Genomic DNA, 18,761 nt, shown 5'->3' on the forward strand with positions numbered 1-18,761 from the left:
CGAGGACCTCAGCCCCTTCCTATCTGAGCGGCTCCTCGCCGCCGTCTGACTCAGTTTCCTTGGCAACAGATTACATATGTGGGAGGGAGAGAGCTAGGCACCGAGGGCGGCACCTCGCCTGCCAGCCTGGGAGACGGGGGGCGGAGTGTCCTTGGCGTTCGTGGAGAAGTTCGCGGGGGCAGGAGGGAAGGGATAGAGGATGTGCATTTGTAGCGCGCCTCCTCTGGCCCGAACCCCATCCTACAGCAGCACCGTCCCATTCTACAGATGGGGAAACCGGGACCCAGGAAGGGACTGGGCTGGAGCAGAGGTCTCAGAGTCACTCCCCGTCCGGCTGCTCCCGGCCTCGGGGGCTGCTGCCTCCTCTCTCCAGGAGGGTCCGGAGGCCAGCTCCAGGGAAGGGGCGCCCTAGTCCAGGAAGTCTCGGGGGAGGCAGATCGGACTCGGAGTTTGGGAGAGGATGACTGCAGTGGGGATGATAGGGATGGAGGAGCCCCGGATGTTTTTATAGGAAAGGGGAAGGAGTTGGGGATGCGGAGGAGAGGATGAAGACTTCCAAAGGAGAAAGGAAGGTGCAGAGCCAGGATATTCACTGAGGGCTTGGCCTTGGAGCCGGCGGCGCGGCGGGCGGGGCAACGGACGGAGTCTGGAAGATCCAAGCTAAAAACTTAAAATTCTTAAAAAAAAAAAAAAAAAAAAAAAAGCTACTTTGGTTGTCCTCCCTTGCCCCGCCAGCCTCACCTCATTCTGGTTTGGTCCCTTTTGCTTGGTCTGTGCCGGGCTTCACCTGCTTCTGCCCTCCGTCGCCTCTTCACCCGCTGTAAAATTCTGCCTCCGCGAGGAGCTCCCTGCGCCCCCACGTGGGCTCCTCCACCAAACCCCCTTTTCCATCTCATTTGAAGGGTTTTCTTTTGCGCTTCAGACTTGCCCTCTTGGGCCTCCTGGGCTGACTTCTGCTGTAGAACTGAGGAAACGGCATCTATTCATTCTCCCTCTGATATCTTTAAAACCTGCTCTCGCAAAGCCCTCAGACCCGTGGTGGAAAACGCATCCACAGCCAGGGAAAGAACTGAATGCAGATGGAAACATGCCGTTTTCGCTTTTTTATGGTTTTTTTCTTGTGCTTTTTTTATCTTTTGTTCTGATTCTTCTTTCATAACGTGGTTAATGTGGAAATATTTTAATATGATTATACATGTATAACCTATATCCAATTGACTGCTGTCTTGGGAGAGGAGGAGAGGAGGGAGGAAGGGGAAAGTGGAAACCAAAATCTTGTAAAAGTCAATGTCTATATTAAATGAATTTAAAAATAAAAAATTGTGCACGTTAGGACACACTCAACTTTCCTGTGCAATAGCACAAACTCCTGAAGGGCAGGAGCCTTCTCCCTCAGGTAGCTGTCATTTCCAACCCAGCAACCAGCAAGAACCAGACCCAGAATGGAACTGCCCCCATTGGGTCCTTTACCCTGTGAGAGGAGGCCGCGTGGTTTACCCTGCATTACTTAGCATGACTTTGTAGTGGCCGCAGTCAGGACGCTTGCTGGATTTTCTCCAGCCTCATTCAGCCACACGTATGTAGCAGGGAAAGCCCTGGACGTGGAGGTGATCCCAGGCCGAGGCCTGGCAGGGCTAGACCAGACAGAGGAGAAGGAGAGCTTCCTCTTTCCATCCCTCCCCGTGTCCCTTCCTTTACAGGTTTCTTGTAGCGAGGGTAGCAAGCTGGAGATAACCACGTGATTGAGAGACCAGCTCCTGGCCAAGTTCTTCCCAGACTCTTTCCCTTCTGGGAGCTCTCCCTGAAAAGAAGCTGGACAAGAAGTCTTTTTTAAAAACCGAAATCCAGAAGACCAGGAATTTCTTCTCCCAAGCTCTCATCAGTTCTATTGTCCTAGAGCTTTCGGTGAACAATTCTTCAAATGGAGCCTGGACAGCTCCATTCTGGAGAGCGGTTTGGAACGATGCTCAAAAAGTCATCCAACTGTGCACACCCTTTGATCCAGCAGTGTCTCTATTGGGCTTGTATCCCAAAGAGATCTTAAAGGAGGGAAAGAGACCCACATGTGCAAAGATATTTGTGGCAGCCCTTTTGTAGTGGCCAGAAACTGGAAACTGGTGGATGCCCATCAGTTAGTTAATGGCTGAATAAGTTATGGGATATGAATGTGATGGAATAATATTGTTCTGTAAGAAACGATCAGGAGGATGATTTCACAAAGGCCTGGAGAGACTTACGTGAACTGATGCTAAGAGAAATGAGCAGAACCAGGAGATCATCGTACATGGCAACAATAAAATTGTATGATGATCAATTCTGAAGGACATGGCTTTCCAACAATGAGATGATTCAAACCAGTTCCAATTGTTCAGTGATGAAGGGAGCCATCTACACCCAGGGAGAGGGCTGTGAGAATTGAGTGTGGTTCACGACATAGCGTTTTCACTCTTTTTGTTGTTGCTTGCATTTTATTTTGCTTCTTTTTTTTTTTATTGGCTTGATTTGATTTTTCTTGCTTTGGATTTAACATTAAAAAAAAAAAAAAAAACAAAACCCAACAACAACAACATCTCCATGCTGCTAAATCAAGCCTTGATTGATACTACCTCCCTCAACCTCCTCCCCTTTCTGATTGGAGACCTAGAAGTTGAAATACCAAACTCCTCCCATACCTTCTTTTATACTAGTCAAAAACTTCTCATCTCGTTCCATTTGTGTTTGCCGCTCTGCTTGGTTTCAGCTTCATGGAACAATTCATCCCTGGGCTTGTACTCTCTTCATATCCCCTCCAACTTTTCTTTTGTCCTCCGCTGCCTTAGATTGTAAGGACCTTGAGATCAAGAATTGTCTTTTTTTTTTTTAATTATTAAATGTAATTCCATTGCTTCACATAGTGTCTAGCACATAGAAGTCACTGAATAGATGTTTTTTGGATTGGATTTTTGGATTGTCTCTGTAATTGCATTATGGAAACGTGTATGGTCTTTCTTGAAGTTCATTACTGGGAATGAAAGAGACTTTGCCCAATTGCTTTGAGAATAGAAAAACAAAAACAAAAACAAAAACAAAAAGCAACACAACAAATTGAGCCTGGGGTTACACCTGGTTTTAGCTGCCTCTTCAATTGTTGTATTTTTGTAACTCTCCCTGAACCTAATGGAGTGAATAAGACCCCCGCAAAAAGCCATGTCCCTGCTAGCCACCCAGCGTCTAGGTGGGCATTCCTGCTGTCCAGTGAGAAGCAATTCCTGTGGCAATACACGTCTGGGAAAGGAAGATGACCACTCACAGAAGGAAGTTGCACCTGAAAGGGAAAAAAGTCACAAGCCATGGCTTACTATCTAACCCAGGGCCACCCAGATTTTAGGGCTGGGCTTGGAGGGAGGAAGGAAGGGAGGGAGGGAGGGAAGGAGGGAGGGAGGGAGGGGGAGGGAGGGGGAGGGAGGGAGGGGGGAGGGAGGGGGGAAGGAGGGGAGTGAGGGAGGGGAGAGGGAAGGAGGGAGGGAGGGGGGAGGGAGGGGGGAAGGAGGGGGGGGAGGGGAGAGGGAAGGAGGGAGGGAGGGAGGGAGGGAAGGAAGGAAGGAAGGAAGGAAGGAAGGGAGGGAGGAAGGAAGGAAGGAAGGAAGGAAGGAAGGAAGGAAGGAAGGAAGGAAGGAAGGAAGGAAGGAAGGAAGGAAGGAAGGAAGGAAGGAAGGAAGGAAGGAAGGAAGGAAGGAAGGAAGGAAGGAAGGAAGGAAGGAAGGAAGGAAGGAAGGAAGGAAGGAAGGAAGGGAAGGAAGGAAGGAAGGAAGGAAGGGAAGGAGGGAGGGAGGGAGGGAGGGAGGAAGGGAGGGAGGGAGGCAAGCAGGGTTTGGAATTCTGGACCTTGAGAGATGCTCCGTCCGAGCAGGTCAGAAATGAAAGTGAACCATCTGTTCAACCGTCTCTCCAAGTGCCTTTACCTGTTGGGAGACTATCATGATAGAGACGGATTGTTGTTTTACGGTTTTAATTATTTGTTAATTTGATGGATGTAGCAGGTTGTAGGTAGAGAAAGTGAATAAAGTAAATAGATCTCCTGTCCCCGATATCTGCTTTATACATTTTTTTTAAATTAAAATTTTTTTGTGCCCAGGAGGAGGAGGAGAGGATGGTTAACCGGAAGCCCTCGACAGAGTGGGAGGTGGAGATGGGCTGATTGTTGACCAGCTGTGAGACCCACTGGATGCCCCTTGCTGGTGCCTAAGGAGATGCCAACTACATCTCAGGAGAAGCAGATTAACACGGTTCTAATGGCCGACATTTATATCTCACTCGGTGATATACATCACTTTAAGGTTTCATGGTAAGTTCCTTGAAGACAGAGAATGTCTTTTCTAGCCTCTTTTTTTTTTTTTTTTTTTTAAATTAAAGCTTTTTATTTTCAAAAATAGGTAGATGGGGCAGTGGATAGAGCCCCAGCCCTGAAGTCAGGAGGACCTGAGTTTAAATCTGGTCTCAGATACTTAACACTTCCTACGGTGTGACCCGGGTAAGTCACTTAACCCCCATTGCCTCAAGCAAAACAACAACCAAAACCACAAGCACAGTTAACTTTCCACATTCCCCCTAGGCAAACCTTGTGCTCCAGTTTTTCCCTCCCTTCCCCCACCTCCTCCCCAGATGGTAAGTAACTCAATATAGGTTAAACATGGGCAATTCCATCCATATCCCCCCAATATCATTCTAGCCTCTTTTTTCCAAGTCTCCTTGTGCTCAGCACTGCTCCTGCGCTCAGTCGCTACCTGATAAATATTGATTGATTCACTGAAAGGCCTCGGAAGTAATAGTTGAAGCTACGATTTCTGACAACCATTTAGCTAAAACGTCCATCCCAGAGGCTCCCCCACTAGGCTTACGGCCCAAAGAAATCACGATGAAAAGGAAGGTTGTCTACACAGCGAAATCATCCCAGCAGCTCTTTTCCAGGGAGCAAAAGGTTTCCCTTCTCCTGGAAAAGGTCAAGCCCATTACTGCACGCAAGGTGATGGATGGAACCTTACTGTGATGTAAGCAAAGACAGAGGGACAAAGGTGACAAAAGGGAGCGGAGGGGGCCAAGGAAGGAAAGAAGGAAGGAAGGAAAGGAGGGAGGGAGGAAGGAAGAAGGAAGGGGAAAGGACGGAAGGGGAAGGGAAATGAGAGGAGGAGGGAGGGAGGAAAAGACCTTTATTAAGCTTTCAAATGAACCAGACTCTGAGCTGGAAATAAATGCAAGCAAAAAAGAAAGACAACCCCTTCTCTGCAGGAATTTATATTCTAATGAGAGAAGACAATACATGTGGGGAAGCTAGACTTGGAGGTGGGGGAGGGAAAGGGCTTCGGGCCTGAGCTCACAGTTTCGGGGCTACAATTCTCAGTTTCAAGGGCACATAGGGATACAGTGTAGAGCAGTGGGCCAGTGACACTCTGAAGACTATGACTCCCAGAGGTCTTCAGCGGGATATTTATAGGGTATTCTCAATTGCTTACTTATAGAGGGCAAGTCCTCCTTGGTCAGGCAAAGAAAAACTCAACATGAGGGGGCAGCTAGGTGACGCAGTGGATATAGAGCACCAGCCTTGAATTCAGGAGGACCTGAGTTCAAATGTGATCTCAGACACTTAACACTTCCTAGCTGTGTGACCCTGGGCAAGTCACTTAACCCCAGCCTCAGGGGGGAGAGGCAAAAAGAGAACTTTACTCTTCACTCCTGTGAATGGAGCATGCACTTTCTATTTCTCTGCCGGTCTGTCCGTCTCTGTCTCTATCCCTCTCTCTTTTCTATCTCTGTCTCTGTCTCTCTTTTCTCTCTATCTCTGTCTCTCTGTTCTGTCTGTCTCTATCCCTTTGTCTCTCTTTCCTTTGTCTCTTTTTCTCTATCTCTCTATCCCTCTCTTCTCTCTCTGTCCTTATCTCTATCTCTGTGTTCTCACTGTCTCTATCCCTCAATCTCTCTCCTCTCTCTCTCTATCTTTCCGCCTCTCTTTCTTCTCTCTGTCTCTGTCCCTCTGTCTTTCCTCTCTCTGTTTGCGCCACTGACACCCATTTGGAACAGAGAAGGCTAAGGGGAGCAGGATGGCCTGGTGTGGGGAGCGGGGAAGGGGAACTTCCACTCAAGGCCTAGAACCTCTGCTGAGAGCCCTGAGGGAACACTGGCCCAGATCCACTTTCCTTCTGACTCTGCTTTGTGAAGCTGTGTCCTCGGTGTTACAGGCAAGCCCTGAGGCCTCGATAAATAGACCCGGGCCCAGATTGACCAAGAGCAAGAGGATCCACTCCTGACTCACCTGACCCTGACCTGATTCTGAGCCTAATGTGGCTGTCCCTGCAGGAAGCCTCTAGGTCAGACAAATAATCAAGTGATCTTGTTAAGGGAACACTTTATATAGCTTAAGGTTCACAAATTGCTTTGCATTTATTTTCTCACTGGATCTTCTGAACAACTCTTATTTCCATTTTACAGGTGGGGAAACTGAGCCAGACAAAAATCACATGGTTAGGGCGTGTCTGGGACTCCAGGTCCAGAGCTCCCTGCTGCCGGGGCAAAAGCAGACATCTTCTTGGGACTTCCTCTCTCAGTCTCCTCCGTAGGGGGTCTTAGCAGCCAGGTGGGAGCTGACAGAGAGAGCTTGAATCGCTGTGAATTCCACTGCTGGCTACTCCTGGAGGGAAGCAGAGAGGAGCAGGGGTAGGATTATGAGTAGACTGTTTGAATTCTGATTGGGCCTTTTGTTTAAGGGGAATCACCCCAGGTAGAGGTGGAATAAGTGACTGGCCTGGGATCACACATACCAGCCAGGGCTGGTGCTCTACCCATTGTGCCATCCAGCTTCCCCTCTGGTAGAATTCTTGGCTGAATCCTTTACTTTGACAAAACCATCATGATTCCAGCTATTGTCCCCAATCAGAAAGCCAAGTTATGCTGTCAACACTCTGAGATTATATTTCCCTTTAAAAATCTACCACACTGGCCTGTGACCCCAGTATACTTTGGGGGTGTCACCCCACATCAGGGAGAGCCTGACTGCAGCCACTAACCTCAGCAAGCCCATCCTGGATGGCCTCTGTGTTAACAGAGTCTCTATTTGGCCAAACCTGGACTGGACTGGGCTGAACAAAGGAGTGTGTGAGTGTGTGTGTGTGTACATGTATGTGTATATGTACATATATATGTGCATGTGTGAGAGAGAGCTGAAATGTTAATGCTAAAAAACTACCTATGCACATATCTTGTAAATAAATTTAAAAAAAAAAACATATGCATGGGTAATTTTTCAACATTGAAAATTGCAAAACCTTTTGTTCCAACTTTTTCCCTCTTTCCCCCCACCCCCTCCCCGAGATGGCAGATAGTCCAACACATGACAAATATGTTAAAATATATGTTAAATCTAATATATGTGTACATATTTATAGTTATCTTGTTGCACAAGAAAAATCGGATCTAGAAGAAAAAAAAAAAACTGAGAAGGAAAACAAAAATGCAAGCAGACAAAAACAGAGGGAGGGAAAATGCTGTGTTGTGGTCCACACTCAGCTCCCACAGTTCTCTTCGGGTGTAGATGGCTCTCTCCATCACTGAACAATTGGAACTGGTTTGAATCATCTCATTATTGAAAAGAGTCACGTCCATCAGAATTGATTATTGTATAATTTTTTTGTTTCTGTGTATAACGATCTCCTGGTTCTGCTCATTTCACTCAGCATCAGTTCCTGTCAGTCTCTTCAGGCCTTTCTACATTCAGTGTGTTCATCATTTCTTACAGAACAATAACATTCCATAACATTCATATCCTATAACTTATTCAGCCATTCTCCAATTGACAGGCATCCACTCAGTTTCCAGTTTCGGGCCACTATAAAGAAGGCTGCCACAAACATTTTTGCACATACAGGTTCTTTTCCCTCCTTTAAGATCTCTTTGAAAACCCTTCTTGTTAATCAATGTCTTTCTGTCACTCAGATTTCCAAGGTCAGAGTCACCCTCGACTTCTCATTTCCCTTCATCTCAGTTTCATCCTTGCAGCTAATAAAAGAGGCTCCTCTGAAGGACCCAGTTCTTCTTACTTCATTTTACATAAGTTCATAAGTCTTCCCAGGTTTCTCTGAAAGTGCCCCACATTTTAATTTATTTATTAATTTTATTTTGCAGAGACAATTGGGGTTAAGTGACTTGCCCAGGGTCACACAGCTAGGAAGTGTTAAGTGTCTGAGACCAGATTTGAACTCGGGTCCTCCTGACTTCAGGGGCGGTGCTCCATCCACTTCACCATCCAGCTGCCCCCACTGTCCATCACTTTTGACAAAACAAGAGTATTCTATCTCATTTTATGTAGCATAAAATGTTCAGCCATTCCCCAATGGATGATTATTCCCTCAGATTCTCATTCTTTCCCACCTCATAAAGAGTTTCTATAAATATTTATGTCCAGAAATCTTATTTATCATTTTGTTGTTGTTAGACATATTATTAGATGATATTAGAAATATTATTATTAGACAATAAATATTGATTAGAGTGTCTAGCTCACAAATAGGGGAATTGATTTTTGAATAGTCTAGGAGGAAAAGCATCGAGAACATTTGGAACAACAGCTATGGCGATGGGGATAACGGATCCATTAAAGTGGAAACATTGCTTTTTCCACAGCTAAGGGCCAGCAAGTCGGCTGTGTCCTGAGCTTGATGTACCAACAACCCTTTGCACTCCTCATAATCCTACATATTGTTTTGACCAGTATCAGGTATTCTCTGAGCTGGGACAAGTTCTGGTCATGAATCTCGTCTCGTTGTTGCTGCCGGGGCCGCAGCTCATTGATTAGCCATCGGTACACGCTTTGAGGCCTCCCCACACTGCCTCGAGTCCCCTCCCCAGAGGCTCTGGAGCATGTGTCCAGATCCCCTACTCGCTTGTAAGCCATTTCCCGGACTCTGAAAGGAAACTTCTGCTTGATTCCCGACTCTAGGCTCAGCCACCCACAGAGTAGAGCCCGCCTCAGTCTGGTTCAGAGGAGCCAAGTAGAGCTCAATGGTTTAACTAAAATGTCCAGATTATCAGGACAGCCAGAACAGGAGGGATGGCCTGGCGAAGCACTGTGGGCACAGACATTGGTGGTCACAGCGAGACCAGAGAGAGCAGGAGGAGCTGGACCTGGGAGAGCTGGAAGGACGGGAGGTTGCGATGGGAGAGAGGAGCCTCACAGGGCTTGAAATGGGGCAGTTGGGGCTGATGGCAGGAGCGAGGGTGGGACTGTGGCTGAGACGGAAGCCCGGGATCTAGGTTGCCTGCCTTTCATTCTCAGAGAGGACCATAGGTCAAGCAGGGGACGTCATGACATGCAGTGAGTTGTGAGGGAGGGAGGCCTGTGCAGTCACCTGCCTCCCCTTCCCCTCCAGAGCCCTCTGAGTCCTGGGACAAGACTTAGGTCAGGGGGCAGCCCTGGATGCACCGGGAAACCTTGACGGCCTTTTAAAGCTGAGGTCTGAAGTCCTAGATTAAGGGCTCAGTGGTCAGCTTGGGAAGGAGCAGAAAGGTGGCTCTTGAAGACCTCCGATGGGAAGGACTGGGAGACCGCAAGCCAGGCACTGAACTGGAGGAAGGAGGAAGAATGTTTAGGGACACAGTGGAGAGCAACCATCGGGATCTCGTTGGTGCTCAGCCTTGTGTAAGTGAACTTCAGAGGGAGAGAGGTCACTGAGTTATGTAAGCAGAAAAAGGTTTTAGATGGGGAACAAGAACTATTCAGCTTAAACTCCTCCCTCTGGGACGAGTGATTTGGGGAGGATGAAAGGAGAAACCAGCATTAGGAAGGATGACCAGGGATGCAGCACCATTGAACAGGAGAGGAAGAGATCTGGTCTCTGGTGATCCCCTCCAGTCTAGCAGGCAGCTTTCTGGGCAGTTGTTTGCATTTTTTTCTCCCATGTTAGACTGGGAGCAGTAACTGCCTTTTGTCTTTCTTAGCACGGTGTCTTGCACATAGTAGGTGTTTCCTCAGCACTCTGCCTGGCACATAGTAGGTGCTTCATGAATATTATTTGACTGACTAAAATGAAGGAAGTTTATGAATTATGGAAAGGGAACACCAAAGGTGCAGTGGAAAGAAAAGGGAGGTGCAAAGGGAAAACTGAAGGGGTAAAGTTGAGGTGTATAGAGATAAGAGAGAAAAGAAAGTGGGGGAAGGTGAAGAGTGGGGTTTACAATTAGGCCATCTAGAACTCAGTATCATTGGGATGGGAATAATAAGGGTTTGGAAGCTTGTTGAGGAAAGACAGAGAGAAAGGATCCAAATATAGAAAAACATTCATAGCAACACTTTTTTGTTATAGAAAAAAATTGGAAGTCAATGGAAGAGTGTCCATAGGTTGAGAAACGACTGAACAAATGGCGGTATAGAACCCAACTGCTAATGCCTTCCCTTCTCATTACTTTCCACTCTATCTGAATATCTTCTACATGTCTAATTATTTATACCTTGCCTTGAAGGCTGAAGCTGATTTTGGTTTTGTTTTTTTGGGGGGATTAGTTTTTCGTTGGTTCTTTTTTTTTTTTTTTTTTTTTTTTGGGCTATTCTTTGTATCCCTGATTCTAAGCACAGTACTGACATATCCTAAGCCCTTAACAGATGCAGGATGACTCAGTAACTGGATGAATGTGGCGGAAGACCAATGTGCCATAAAGAGGGACGGATCCTGAGAAACCCAGGGAGACTCATATGAATGGAGACAGAGTGAAGTGAACAGAATTAAGGAGACGTTTTCTATAATAAATTCAACATCGTGAAGAGAAATTACTTTGAAAACTTAAGAATTTTTAAAATTAATTTTATAATTATAATTTTTTTTGACAGTACATATGCCTGGGTAATTTTTTACAACATTATCTCTTGTATTTACTTCTTTTCCAAATTTTCCCCTCCCTCCCTCCATCCCCTCCCCTAGATGAAAGGCAGTCCCATGCATGTTACATGTGTTACTGTATATCCTAGATACAACATATTGTGCAGAACCGAACAGTTCTCTTGTTGCACAGGAAGAATTGGATTCAGAAGGTAAAAAGTAACCTGGGGAGAAAGACAAAAATGCAAAACAGTTTACACTCATTTCCCAGTGTTCCTTCTCTGGGTGTAGCTGATTCTGTTCATCATTAATCAAGTGGAATTGCATTAGATCTTTTCTATGGAAAACTTAAGAATTAACTCAATGACTAGTCAGTCGGACTCTCATGATAATAATTACATGTAAACCTGTTATATGCAGGTGCTTCTAATATAAGGAGAGATACTTGCTGGTTGTTCTTTGTTCTCAAGGGGGCCAAAATGACCTCATTATATTATACACATTAATGTGTCTGACTGTGGCTGATCGGACCAATAGGAGCTCAGGATGCTGCCCCACACCTTGCACACATAGTCCCTATGAACATTTGAGTGGACTCTAGCTTTGGGCATCTTCTGGGTTAATTCGATTCTGCTTTGCTGATAGAGCGCAGTATTCTCTGACAAGGGAACTCCATGGTGGGTGATCTTGTGACAGTGTCTGCCATGTGATGTAATCAGTTCTAAAGTTCTGGAGACCTTGAGAGTGTCCTTGTTTCAGAGAAGATACTACATAAAGGGGGCATTTAGGTGTTGAAGCAGACAGAGTGCCAGGTTGGAGTCAAGAATACTTACTAGCTGTGAGATCCGGGCAAGTCACTTTACCCTGTCTGCCTCAGTTTCCTCATCTGTAAAATAACCTGGAGAAGAGAGTGAAAAACCACTCCAGTATCTTTGCCAAGGAAACCCCAATGGGGTCGGGAAGAGTCTGAACAGCAAAAACAACCACACACAAAAGGAGCTGAAAGGGATGGAAGGGACCTCAGAGAAATCCGGAAGTGGTATAGACAAAGGGGAAGTGAAATGTCTGCTCTGAACTCCCTCTTAAAGTGGAAATTTGGAGTTCTTGCCCCACCCTCCAATCAGAGAGGTAAAGGTTTAGGGACAAAAATGAGGTTATCTCAGTAAGGGATAGCTAGGTAATTAGGACTTTAAGTAATGTCCTGGGCTTGTGGGAGAGTCCCAAAGTCAGTAATCCTGCCAGATGAAGAATAAGGTGAGCTCTCTCCTTAAATGATGAAGCACGGCACCCATCTCCTGTCAGAGAGGCAGGCGCTCTCAGGGCTGGACCTACCTTTTGATTCTCAGACTGGCCAGGAACTCGCTTATTTGGATTTTTTGTTTGGGTTTTGTTTTTTGCTGAGACAATTGGGATTAAGCATCTGAGGTCGGATTTGAACTCAGGTCCTTCTGACTTCAGGGCTGGTGCTTTATCCATTAGGCCACCTAGCTTCCCCTGCTTATTAAGTGGGGTGCATTATTATTGTCATTTTTAATTTGGGGGAAAGGAGATGGTCAGTACTATTGGAGCATTTTTTTTTTTTTTTAATTCATGGAAGAAAAAAGAAGGAAACTGAGGACACAGTCAGGTAGGACAGCTCTGAAACCCAACTACTGAACTTACCATATATCTATATTTTAAATGCTAGCTGTATCTTCTCAGCAATAAAGCGATCAGGACAATGTCAAAAGACTTGTAATGGAAAATGCCATCCACATCCAGAGAAAGAGCATTAGAATCTGAATGCAGGTTAAAGCAAAGCTTTCTCCTTTTTTACTTTTTTGTTTCTTTTTTTCTCATGCCTTTCCCTTTTGTTTTGATTCTTCTACAACATGACTAATGTGGAAATATGTAGAACATGATTGTACATGTATAACCTCCTCTGTTAGAGGAGGGAGGAGAGAAGGGAGGGAGACAGAAAAATTTGAAACTTAAAATCTTTGGGACAAAAATGAATGTCGAAAACTCTTTACATGTAATTGGAAAAATTAAGTGCAAAAAAGATTATAAAAATATTAAAAAGAAGGAAAAGAAAGAAAATGTCTGCTATAAGTAATAGAGATTCATGGTTTCATTCTTTTCATTTCTTCTGTGAGAATGGAAGAAATCATATTTGATCATGCTTGTCAAGTACAGGAAAAAATTGAAACATAAAAAGAGCTCTTGAAAGAAGCCAGTTACAGAGGCAGTCACATTGGAGAGACAGCTCTCCCTGAGTTCGAATCCGAACTCATACACTTTCCTAGCTGTGTGATTCTTGGCAATTTATTTAATCTGTTTGCCTTGGTCTCCTCAATTGCAAAATGGGGATAAAAATAGTTCTTGCTTCTCCCAGTTTTTGTGTTTTTAATATTTTTAAATATTATTTTCCAAACCTTAACGAGTTATAGAAAAAACTAGCTATTTATTATTAGGATGGTGTGCATTGGGGCCAGAAGAGATGCAGTATAGGAAAAAGGAGAAGAGTAGTGTGAGGACTCCCTGAGGAGTATTAGGGCCCCTCCAGACCTAGAGTGTATATCCCGCTTCTAGCCACTCTTTCTCCCGATGCAGTGAGTATTTAAGAGAGACTTTGCCCCAGGGAGACTTTTATGGGGGAAGTGGATGTTCTGTGGCTTCTAAATGTCTTACTTGTTCTTAGCAAAAATCCTTGCATAGAGCCAAATTATGTCCACTTCTTGACTATTACAAGTAAGTTTGAGCTAATGAGCAATATAGTTTGAGGAATTCCTGACCCGAGCCTGGAGTAGTCAATCCAATCACAAGCATTTATTCCACACTTTATAGGTGCTAAGTACAGATACAAAGAAAACAAAAGCCTGGGCCCAGCCCTGGAATAGCTCACATTTCTGTGAGGGAGATAACTTGCCAACAGTTCAATCAATCAATCAATCGATATTTATTAGGTGGTAAGTGCTAAAGATGTTATGTTTTTAGTGCTCTCTGCCTCTTGTGACTCCACTGGAGGTTTTCTTGGGAAAGCCACAGGAGGGACTTGCCATTTCGTCCTCCAGCTCATTTTACATATGAGAAAACTCTGGCAGACAGGACGGGGACTTGTCCAAAGCCATACAACTAGTAAATATCTGAACTAAGAAAGAGCTGAACTAAGATCTTCCTGATCCACCACCCTAACCACACCTATCTGCCTCAAGTGCTAGAGATGCACAAAAGATAGTCAGCCCTCTAGGAGCTTAAATCTAAATGAGACAATTTGTAATAAGAAATATACAAAGCATTTAAGATAGAATTTTAGTTAGAATTTAAAGGAAGCCTATGGTCCTCCTAGGGGAGGGAGAACTTTGCTAAAATGGGAGAGAGCTACAGAAAATGCCTTAAGTCGAGAGATGAGAATGTGGATTGTGGAACAACCAGGAAACTAGTGTCACCAGATCCAAGTGTCAGAGAGGAAGTTATAAGAAAACTGGAAAGATAAAATAGGTACCAGGAGTGGTTTTGGGAAAAAAATAGATTTAGGAGTGCATAATTGTAAATGAATATAATATAAAACTTCACGACATGGGGTAATGAAGACATGCATTACAGGTTACTAAGGTTTTGCTATTTTCTTATGTGAATTAACAAAGAAGGGGTTTTTAACAATTTAACAAGGGGAAAGACAAGTCCCCTCGTGGAACTCCCAATTAACCAGAAGGAAGAACCCGTTAAAGGGAAAGCACCATGAGGTGGGAGTACAACATTGACTAAAACCATACATAGAAAATCTAGCTGACACTTCAAAAGAGAGCCAGCAGGGGAAGGGATTACACCATTGATTGGTGAGCTATAACAAGGAGAAAGATGACTTAGGGGACGAGTACTCTTCAGTGGGTTAACTCACAACTAACCAGGAGGAAGAAGCCATTAAAGAGAAGACACTATGAGGTGGGAGAGAGGACCTCATAGAGAATTTAATCCTGACCAGAAGGTAGAGTGGATCTACACAAGGAGTCTTATATGACCTTGGGAGTTTAACATCATAACGACTTTCTAATTGGATAAGTAAAAGCAGGATTTCTAGAGAACCCCCCTCCCCCCCCCACACACAGGCAAACCTGGGATGGGATGAAATTGAAAGTCCACTTGAACTTTAAATCTACTTAAGAACAAAAGGCTAATTTAAGGCTGAGACTTTCCAATCCCTTCCCTTCTTACCTTGCCTCAGGGAATCCTAAAGATGCTTCAGGCTTTCTCTGCTCTCCTAAACTACCTAGGACTTCAACAGAAAGAGGCTAGATTATGAAGGGCATTGAATGACAAAAGGAACTTTTTTTTTTTTTTTTTTTTTAATCCCAGAGGCCATAGGAAGCCAGTGAGTGAGTTTAGTGAGTGGGGAAGTGACATGATTGGATCTGCATTTTAGCAGCAGTAAAATGGTTGAATGGAGGATGGAATAGAATGGGGAACGACTTGAGGCAGGTAGATCCTCCTGGGAGTTTTAAAAATAATCCAGATTTTAGGAATGCAGACCTGTACTAAGATTGTAGCAAAGTCTGAGAGGAGGAAGTACTAAAGAGGGAGTGGCAGAGGTGAAACCTACAAGAGATCCTGCTAAGGTGATGAAGCCCACAAGAGATGCTACAAAGGTGAAATGGACAAGAGATGTTGCCCAGGTGAAACCGACAAGAGATCCTGCAGAGGTGATGAAACGCACAAGAGATGCTACAAAGGTGAAATGGACAAGAGATACTATAGAGGTGATGAAAGCGACAAGAGATGCTGCAAAGGTGATGAAACCCACGAGAGATGCTACAAAGGTGAAATGGACAAGAGATGATGCAGATGTGGGATGGACAAGAGAGCCTGCAGAGGTGATGAAAACCACAAGAGATGCTACAAAGGTGAAATAGACAAGATATACTGCAGAGGTGATGAAACCCTCAAGAGATCCTGTAGAGGTGATGGAACTGATAAGAGATGCTACAAAGGTAAAATAGACAAGAAATGTTGCAGAAGTGAGATCAACAAGAGAACCTGCAGGGGTGATGAAACCAACAAGAGATGCTACGAAGGTGAAATGGACAAGAGATGTTGCAGTGGTGAGATCAACAAGGGAGCCTGCAGATGTGATGAAACCCACAAGAGATCCTGTAGAGGTGATGAAACTGACAAGATATGCTACAAAGGTGAAATGGACTAGAGATGTGGCAGAGATGAAAACGACAAGAGATTCTGCAGAGGTGATGAAACCCACAAGAGATGGTACAAAGGTGAAATGGACAAGAGATACTATAGAGGTGATGAAACCCACAAGAGATCCTGCAGAGGTGATGAATTACACAAGAGATGCTACAAAGGTGAAATGGACAAGAGATGGTGCAGAGGTGAGATCGACAAGAGCCTGCAGAGGTGATAAAACCCACAAGAAATGCTACAAAGGTGAAATGGACAAGAGATGTTGCAGAGGTGAGATCGATAAGAGATGCGGCAGAGGTGATGAAAACTACAATAGATGCTACAGAGATTAAATGGACAAGATATCCTGCAGACGTGATGTAACCCACAAGAGATCCTATAGAGGTGATGAAACTGATAAGAGATGCAACAAAGGTGAAATGGACAAGAGATGATGCAGAGATGGGATAGACAAGAGAAGCTGCAGAGGTGATGAAACTGAGGAGATACTACAAAGGTGAAATGAACAAGAGACGGTGCAGAGGTGAGATCAAAAACAGAGCCTGCAGGGGTGAAGAAACCCACAAGACATGCTACGAAGGTGAAATGGAAAAGAGATGTTGCAGAGGTGAGACCGACAAGAGATCTGCAGAAGTGATGAAAGCCACAAGAGATCCTGTTGAGGTGATGAAACTGATAAGAGATACTACAAAGGTGAAATGGACAAGAGATGATGCGGAGGTGGGGGAGACAAGAGATGCTGCAGAGGTGGTGAAACCCACAAGTGATGCTACAAAGGTGAAATGGACAGGAGATGTTGCAGAGGTGATCAAAACCACAAGAGATCCTGCAGACGTGATGAAACTCACAAGAGATGCTACAAAGGTGAAATGGACAAGAGATGTTGGAGAGATGAAACCGACAAGAGATCCTGCAGAGATGATGAAACTGAAAAGAAATGCTACAAAGGTAAAATAGACAAGAGATGTTACAAAAGTGAGATCAACAAGAGACCCTGCAGGGATGATGAAACTCACAAGAGATGCTACGAAGGTGAAATGGACAAGAGATGTTGCAGAGGTGTGACCGACAAGAGAACTGCAGAAGTGATGAACGCACAATAGATCCTGTAGAAGTGATGAAACTGATAAGAGATGCTACAAAGATGAAATGGACAAGCGATGATGCAGAGGTGGGATAGACAAGAGATGCTGCAAAGGTGATGAAACCCACAAGACAAAGGCGAAATGGACGAGAGATGTCACAGAGGTAAGCTCGACAAGAGATCGTGCATAGGTGATGAAACCCACAAGAGATGCAACAAAGGTGAAATGGACAGGAGATGTTGCAGAGGTGATCAAAACCACAAGAGATCCTGCAGACATGATGAAACTGACAAGAGATGCTACAAAGGTGAAAAGGACAAGAGATGTTTCAGAGATGAACATGACAAGAGATCCTGCCGAGGTGATGAAACCCACAAGAGATCCTGCATAGGTGATGAAACCCACAAGAGATGCTACAAAGGTGAAATGGACAGGAGATGTTGCAGAGGTGATCAAAACCACAAGAGATCCTGCAGACATGATGAAACTGACAAGAGATGCTACAAAGGTGAAAAGGACAAGAGATGTTTCAGAGATGAACATGACAAGAGATCCTGCCGAGGTGATGAAACCCACAAGAGATCCTGCATAGGTGATGAAACCCACAAGAGATGCTACAAAGGTGAAATGGACAGGAGATGTTGCAGAGGTGATCAAAACCACAAGAGATCCTGCAGACATGATGAAACTGACAAGAGATGCTACAAAGGTGAAAAGGACAAGAGATGTTTCAGAGATGAACATGACAAGAGATCCTGCCGAGGTGATGAAACCCACAAGAGATCCTGCATAGGTGATGAAACCCACAAGAGATGCTACAAAGGTGAAATGGACAGAAGATGTTGCAGAGGTGATCAAAACCACAAGAGATCCTGCAGACATGATGAGACTGACAAGAGATGGTACAAAGGTGAAATGGACAAAGATGTTTCAGAGATGAGCATGACAAGAGATCCTGCCGAGGTGATGAAACCCACAAGAGATCCTGCATAGGTGATGAAACCCACAAGAGATGCTACAAAGATGAAATGGACAAGAGATGTTGCAGAGGTGAGATAGACAAGATATCCTGTAGAGGTGATGAAAATGACAAGATAGGCCACAAAGGTGAAATGGACGAGAGAACCTGTAGAGGGGATGAAACTCGCAAGAGATGCTACAAAAGTGAAATGGACAGTAGATGTTTTCGAGGTGATGAAAACCACAAGAGATCCTGCAGAGGTGATGAAACAGACAAGAGATGCTACAAAGATGAAATGGACAAGAGATGTTGCAGAGATGAAACCGACATGAGATCCTGCAGAGGTGATGAATCCCACAAGAGATGCTACAAAGATGAAATGGAAAAGAGATGTTGCAGAGATGAGATAGACAAGAGATCCTGTAGAGGTGATGAAAATGACAAGATAGGCCACAAAGGTGAAATGGACGAGAGATGTTGGAGAGGTGAGATCAACAAGAGACCCTGCAGAGGGGATGAAACCCACCAAAAATGCTACAAAGATGAAATGGACAAGAGATGTTGCAGAGGTGAGATCGACAAGAGATCCTGCCGGGGTGATGCTACAGAGGTGAAATGGACAGGAGATGTTGCAGAGATGAGACCGACAAGAGATCCTGCAGAGGTGATGAATCCCACAAGAATGCTACAAAGGTTACATGG

General features: G+C 44.8%; 1 long non-coding RNA gene across 1 annotated transcript; it reads left to right on the forward strand.

Moving 5' to 3' along the window:
• The first annotated feature begins 3,870 nt into the window (after positions 1-3,870).
• Positions 3,871-7,180, forward strand: LOC141540514 (uncharacterized). The gene is made up of 4 exons (XR_012481560.1): positions 3,871-4,324; positions 4,413-4,510; positions 6,213-6,341; positions 6,463-7,180. It is a non-coding gene; the product is annotated as an uncharacterized LOC141540514 (long non-coding RNA).
• The last annotated feature ends 11,581 nt before the right edge of the window (positions 7,181-18,761 follow it).

This window comes from Sminthopsis crassicaudata, chromosome 4, assembly GCF_048593235.1.
Source record: "Sminthopsis crassicaudata isolate SCR6 chromosome 4, ASM4859323v1, whole genome shotgun sequence".
In the NCBI taxonomy this organism is placed as follows: Eukaryota; Metazoa; Chordata; class Mammalia; order Dasyuromorphia; family Dasyuridae; genus Sminthopsis; species Sminthopsis crassicaudata.